Source organism: Phocoena phocoena, chromosome 2 (assembly GCF_963924675.1).
Source record: "Phocoena phocoena chromosome 2, mPhoPho1.1, whole genome shotgun sequence".
Taxonomy (NCBI): Eukaryota; Metazoa; Chordata; class Mammalia; order Artiodactyla; family Phocoenidae; genus Phocoena; species Phocoena phocoena.
Window position 1 is genome coordinate 87,609,528 of NC_089220.1, and position 7,648 is coordinate 87,617,175.

The following is a 7,648-nucleotide window of genomic DNA, read 5'->3' on the forward strand; positions in this document are numbered from 1 at the left end:
GGAAAGGACCTTAGAGAATACTGAGTCCAGCCTGTTTGTTTTTTTTTTTTTTTTTTTTTTTTTTTTTTTTTTTTTTTTTTAAACATCTTTATTGGGGTATTATTGCTTTACAATGGTGTGTTAGTTTCTGCTTTACAACAAAGTGAATCAGCTATACATATACATATGTTCCCATATGTCTTCCCTCTTGCGTCTCCCTCCCTCCCACTCTCCCCATCCCACCCTTCCAGGCTGTCACAAAGCACCGAGCTAATATCCCTGTGCCTTGCGGCTGCTTCCCCCCAGCTATCTACCTTACTACGTTTGTTAGTGTGTATATATCCATGACTCTCTCTCGCCTTGTCAAAACTCACCCTTCCCCCTCCCCATATCCTTAAGTCCGTTCTCCAGTAGGTCTGCGTCTTTATTCCTATCTTACCCCTAGGTTCTTCATGACATTTTTTCCCCTTAAATTCCATATATATGTGTTAGCATACGGTATTTGTCTTTTTCTTTCTGACTTACTTCACTCTGTATGACAGATTCTAGGTCTATCCATCTCATTACAAATAGCTCAATTTCATTTCTTTTTAAGGCTGAGTAATATTCCATTGTGTATATGTGCCACATCTTCTTTATCCATTCATCCGATGATGGGCGCTTAGGTTGTTTCCATGTCCTGGCTATTGTAAATAGAGCTGCAATGAACATTTTGGTACATGACTCTCTTTGAATTTTGGTTTTCTCAGGGTATATGCCAAGTAGTGGGATTGCTGGGTCATATGGTAATTCTATTTGTAGTTTTTTAAGGAACCTCCATACTGTTCTCCACAGTGGCTGAACCAATTCACATTCCCACCAGCAGTGCAAGAGTGTCCCCTTTTCTCCACACCCTCTCCAGCATTTATTGTTTCTAGATTTTTTGATGATGGCCATTCTGACTGGTGTGAGATGATATCTCATTGTAGTTTTGATTTGCATTTCTCTAATGATTAATGATGTTGAGCATTCTTTCATGTGTTTGTTGGCATTCTGTATATCTTCTTTGGAGAAATGTCTATTTAGGTCTTCTGCCCATTTTTGGATGGGGTTGTTTGTTTTTTTGTTATTGAGCTGCATGAGCTGCTTGTAAATTTTGGAGATTAATCCTTTGTCAGTTGCTTCATTTGCAAATGTTTTCTCCCATTCTGAGGGTTGTCTTTTGGTCTTGGTTATCGTTTCCTTTGCTGTGCAAAAGCTTTGAAGTTTCATTAGGTCCCATTTGTTTATTTTTGTTTTTATTTCCATTACTCTAGGAGGTGGGTCAGAAAGGATCTTGCTGTGATTTATGTCATAGAGTGTTCTTCCTATGTTTTCTTCTAAGAGTTTGATAGTTTCTGGCCTTACATTTAGGTCTTTAATCCATTTTGAGCTTATTTTTGTGTATGGTGTTAGGGAGTGATCTAATCTCATACTTTTACATGTACCTGTCCAGTTTTCCCAGCACCATTTATTGAAGAGGCTGTCCTTTCTCCACTGTACATTCCTGCCTCCTTTATCAAAGATGAGGTGTCCATATGTGCGTGGGTTTATCTCTGGGCTTTCTATCCTGTTCCACTGATCTATCTTTCTGTTTTTGTGCCAGTACCATACTGTCTTGATTACTGTTGCTTTGTAATATAGTCTGAAGTCAGGGAGCCTTATTCCTCCAGCTCCTTTTTTCGTTCTAAAGATTGCTTTGGCTATTCGGGGTCTTTTGTGTTTCCATACAAATTGCGAAATTTTTTGTTCTAGTTCTGTGAAAAATGCCAGTGGTAGTTTGATAGGGATTGCATTGAATCTGTAGATTGCTTTGGGTAGTAGAGTCATTTTCACAATGTTGATTCTTCCCATCCAAGAACATGGTATATCTCTCCATCTATTTGTATCATCTTTAATTTCTTTCATCAGTGTCTTATAATTTTCTGCATACAGGTCTTTCGTATCCTTAGGTAGGTTTATTCCTAGATATTTTATTCTTTTTGTTGCAATGGTAAATGGGAGTGTTTTCTTGATTTCACTTTCAGATTTTTCATCATTAGTATATAGGAATGCCAGAGATTTCTGTGCATTAATTTTGTATCCTGCTACTTTACCAAATTCATTGATTAGCTCTAGTAGTTTTCTGGTAGCATCTTTAGGATTCTCTATGTATAGTATCATGTCATCTGCAAACAGTGACAGCTTTACTTCTTCTTTTCCGATTTGGATTCCTTTTATTTCCTTTTCTTCTCTGATTGCTGTGGCTAAAACTTCCAAAACTATGTTGAATAAGAGTGGTGAGAGTGGGCAACCTTGTCTTGTTCCTGATCTTAGTGGAAATGCTTTCAGTTTTTCACCATTGAGGATGATGTTTGCTGTGGGCTTGTCATATATGGCTTTTATTATGTTTAGGAAAGTTCCCTCTATGCCTACTTTCTGGAGGGTTTTTATCATAAATGGGTGTTGAATTTTGTCGAAAGCTTTCTCTGCATCTATTGAGATGATCATATGGTTTTTCTCCTTCAATTTGTTAATATGGTTTATCACATTGATAGATTTGCGTATATTGAAGAATCCTTGCATTCCTGGAATAAACCCCACTTGATCATGGTGTATGATCCTTTTAATGTGCTGTTGGATTCTGTTTGCTAGTATTTTGTTGAGGATTTTTGCATCTATGTTCATCAGTGATATTGGCCTGTAGTTTTCTTTCTTTGTGACATCCTTGTCTGGTTTTGGTATCAAGGTGATGGTGGCTTCGTAGAAGGAATTTGGGAGTGTTCCTCCCTCTGCTATATTTTGGAAGAGTTTGAGAAGGATAGGTGTTAGCTCTTCTCTAAACGTTTGATAGAATTCACCTGTGAAGCCATCTGGTCCTGGGCTTTTGTTTGTTGGAAGGTTTTTAATCACAGTTTCAATTTCAGTGCTTGTGATTGGACTGTTCATATTTTCTATTTCTTCCTGATTCAGTCTTGGCAGGTTGTGCATTTCTAAGAATTTGTCCATTTCTTCCAGATTGTCCATTTTATTGGCATAGAGTTGCTTGTAGTAATCTCTCATGATTTTTTTTATTTCTGCAGTGTCAGTTGTTACTTCTCCTTTTTCATTTCTAATTCTATTGATTTGAGTCTTCTCCCTTTTTTTCTTGATGAGTCTGGCTAGTGGTTTATCTATTTTGTTTATCTTCTCAAAGAACCAGCTTTTAGTTTTATTGATCTTTGCTATTGTTTCCTTCATTTCTTTTTCATTTATTTCTGATCTGATTTTTATGATTTCTTTCCTTCTGCTAGCTTTGGGGTTTTTTTGTTCTTCTTTCTCTAATTGCTTGAGGTGCAAGGTTAGGTTGTTTATTCGAGATGTTTCCTGCTTCTTAAGGTGGGCTTGTATTGCTATAAACTTCCCCCTTAGGACTGCTTTTGCTGCATCCCATAGGTTTTGGGTCGTTGTGTCTCCATTGTCATTTGTTTCTAGGTATTTTTTTATTTCCTCTTTGATTTCTTCAGTGATCACTTCATTATTAAGTAGTGTATTGTTTAGCCTCCATGTGTTTGTATTTTTTACAGATCTTTTCCTGTAATTGATATCTAGTCTCATGGCGTTGTGGTCGGAAAAGATACTTGATACAATTTCAGTTTTCTTAAATTTACCAAGGCTTGATTTGTGACCCAAGATATGATCTATCCTGGAGAATGTTCCATGAGCACTTGAGAAAAATGTGTATTCTGTTGTTTTTGGATGGAGTGTCCTATAAATATCAATTAAGTCCATCTTGTTTAATGTATCATTTAAAGCTTGTGTTTCCTTATTTATTTTCATTTTGGATGATCTGTCCATGGGTGAAAGTGGGGTGTTAAAGTCCCCTACTATGAATGTGTTACTGTTGATCTCCCCTTTTATGGTTGTTAGTATTTGCCTTATGTATTGAGGTGCTCCTATGTTGGGTGCATAAATATTTACAATTGTTATATCTTCTTCTTGGATCGATCCCTTGATCATTATGTAGTGTCCTTCTTTGTCCCTTTTAATAGTCCTTATTTTAAAGTCTATTTTGTCTGATATGAGAATTGCTACTCCAGCTTTCTTTTGGTTTCCATTTGCATGGAATATCTTTTTCCATCCCCTTACTTTCAGTCTGTATGTGTCTCTAGTTCTGAAGTGGGTCTCTTGTAGACAGCATATATAAGGGTCTTGTTTTTGTATCCATTCAGCCAATCTGTGTCTTTTGGTGGGAGCATTTAGTCCATTTACATTTAAGGTAATTATCGATATGTATGTTCCTATTTCCATTTTATATATTGTTTTGGGTTCGCTACTATAGGTCATTTCCTTCTCTTGTGTTTCGTGTCTAGAGAAGTTCCTTTAGCATTTGTTGTAAAGCTGGTTTGGTGGTGCTGAACTCTCTCAGCTTTTGCTTGTCTGTAAAGGTTTTATTTTCTCCATCAAATGTGAATGAGATCCTTGCTGGGTAGAGTAGTCTTGGTTTCAGGCTATTCTCCTTCATCACTTTCAGTATGTCCTGCCACTCCCTTCTGGCTTGTAGGGTTTCTGCTGAGAGATCAGCTGTTAACCTTATGGGGATTCCCTTGTGTGTTATTTGTTGTTTTTCCCTTGCTGCTTTTAATATGCTTTCTTTGTATTTAATTTTTGACAGTTTGATTAATATGTGTCTTGGCGTGTTTCTCCTTGTATTTATCCTGTATGGGACCCTCTGTGCTTCCTGGACTTGATTAACTATTTCCTTTCCCATATTAGGGAAGTTTTCAACTATAATCTCTTCAAATATTTTCTCAGTCCCTTTCTTTCTTTCTTCTTCTTCTGGAACCCCTATAATTCGAATGTTGGTGCGTTTCATGTTGTCCCAGAGGTCTCTGAGACTGTCCTCAGTTCTTTTCATTCTTTTTTCTTTATTCTGCTCTGCAGTAGTTATTTCCACTACTTTATCTTCCAGGTCACTTATCCGTTCTTCTGCCTCAGTTATTCTGCTATTGATCCTATCTAGAGTGATTTTAATTTCATTTATTGCATTGTTCATCGTTGCTTGTTTCATCTTTAGTTCTTGTAGGTCCTTGTTAACTGTTTCTTGCATTTTGTCCATTCTACTTCCAAGATTTCGGATCATCCTTACTATCATTATTCTGAATTCTTTTTCAGGTAGATTGCCTATTTCCTCTTCATTTGTTAGGTCTGGTGGGTTTTTATCTTGCTCCTTCATCTGCTGTGTGTTTTTCTGTCTTCTCATTTTGCTTATCTTACTGTGTTTGGGGTCTCCTTTTTGCAGGCTGCAGGTTCGTAGTTCCCGTTGTTTTTGATGTCTGTCTCCAGTGGCTAAGGTTGTTTCAGTGGGTTGTGTAGGCTTCCTGGTGGAGGGGACTAGTGCCTGTGTTGTGCTGGATGAGGCTGGATCTTGTCTCTCTAGTGGGCAGGTTCACGTCTGGTGGTGTGTTTTGGGGTGTCTGTGGCCTTATTATGATTTTAGGCAGCCTCTCTGCTAATGGGTGGGGTTGTGTTCCTGTTTTGCTAGTTGTTTGGCATAGGTTGTCCAGCACTGTGGCTTGCTGGTCGTTGAGTGAAGCTGGGTGCTGGTGTTAAGATGGAGGTCTCTGGGATATTTCCACCGTTTAATATTATGTGGAGCTGGGAGGTCTCTTGTTGACCAGTGTCCTGAAGTTGGCTCTCCTACCTCAGAGGCAGAGCCCTGACTCCTGGCTGGAGCACCAAGAGCCTTTCATCCACACAGCTCAGAATAAAAGGGAGAAAAAGTAGGGAGAATTAGTAGAAGTATGAGTAAAGAAAGAGGGAAAGGAGGAAAGGAAGGAAGGAAGAAAGAAGCAAAGAAGGAAAGAAAGGAGGGAGGGAGGAAGGAAGGAAGGAGGGAAAGAAGGAAAAAAAAGACAGAAAGAAAGATGATACAGTAAAAATAAAATAAAGTATAATATAGTTATTGAATTAAAAAATATTTAGAAAAAAAAAAAAAGGGATGGATAGAACCTTAGGACAAATGTTGGAAGCAAAGCTATACAGAGAAAATCTTACACAGAAGCATACACATACACCTTCACAAAAAGAGGTAAAGGGGGAAAAATCATAAATCCTGCTCCCTGAGACCACCTCCTCAATTTGGGGTGATTCGTTGTCTAAAGGAGGGAGGGGAGGAAGGAAAGAAAGAAAGAACGAAGGTAAAGTATAATAAAGTTATTACAATTAAACTTAATTATTAAGAAAAGGAATTTTTAAAAAAAAGTCATGGACGGATAGAGCCCTATGACAAATGGTGGAAGCTAGAGTATACAGACTAGATGTCACACAGAAGCATACACGTACACATTCACCAAAAGAGGAAAAGGGAAAAAAATCATAGATCTCGCTCCTAAATTCCACCTCTTCAATTTGGGATCATTCCTTGTCTATTCAGGTATTCCACAGATGCAGGGTATATCAAGTTGATTGTGGAGCTTTAATCCGCTGCTTCTGTGGCTGCTGGGAGAGATTTCCCTTTCTCTTCTTTGTTCTCACAGCTCACAGGAGCTCAGCTTTGGATTTGGCCCTGCCTCTGCGTGTAGGTCGCTGGAGGGCGTCTGTTTTTTCGCTCAGACAGGACGGGGTTAAAGGAGCCGCTGGTTCGGGGCCTCCGGCTCACTCAGGCCGGGGGTTGGGGGATGGGGGAAGGAGGGGCACTGCGTGCGGGGCTGGCCTGCGGCGGCAGAGGCAGCGTGACGTTGCGGCAGAGGCCGGCGTGACGTTGCACCAGCCTGAGGCCCGCCGTGCGCTGTCCCGGGGAAGTTGTCCCTGGATCCCGGGAACCTGGCAGTGGCGGGCTGCACAGGCTCCGCGGAAGAGGGTTGTGGAGAGTGACCTGTGCTCGCACACAGGCCCCTTGGTGGCGGCAGCAGCAGCCTTAGCGTCTCCCGCCCGTCTCTGGGGTCCGCGGTTTTAGCCGCGGCTCGCGCCCGTCTCTGGAGTTCCTTTAAGCAGCGCTCTTAAACCCCTCTCCTCGCGCACCAGGAAACAAAGAGGGAAGAAAAAGTCTCTTGCCTCTTCGGCCGGTGCAGGCTTTTCCCGAACTCCCTCCCGGCTAGTCGTGGTGCACTAACCCCTTCAGGCTATGTTCAAGCCGCCAACCCCAGTCCTCTCCCTGAGCTCCGTCCAAAACCAAAACCCGAGCCTCAGCTCGCAGCCCCGCCCGCCCCGGCGGGTGAGCAGACAAGCCACTCGGGCTGGTGAGTGCCGGTCAGCACCGATCGTCTGTGCAGTAATCTCCCCGCTTTGCCCTCCGCACCCGTCGCTGTGCACTACTCCGCGGTCCCGAAACTCCCCCCTCTGCCTCCCGCAGTCTCCGCCCGCGGAGGGGCTGCCTAGTGTGTGGAAACTTTTCCTCCTTCACAGCTCCCTCCCACTGGTGCAGGTGCCGTCCTTATTCTTTTGTCTCTGTTTTTTCTTTTGCCCTACCCAGTTACGTGGGGAGTTTCTTGCCTTTTGGGAGGTCTGAGGTCTTCTGCCAGCCTTCAGTAGGAGTTCTGTAGGAGTTGTTCCACGTGTGGATGTATTTCTGGTGTATCCGTGGGGAGGAAGGCGATCTCCGCGTCTTACTCTTCCGCCATCTTCAAGGTCCCCCCTGCCTGTTTGTTTTTAATGAGAAAATGAAGGCCTTGAGAAGTTGTCTTGCTTAGAG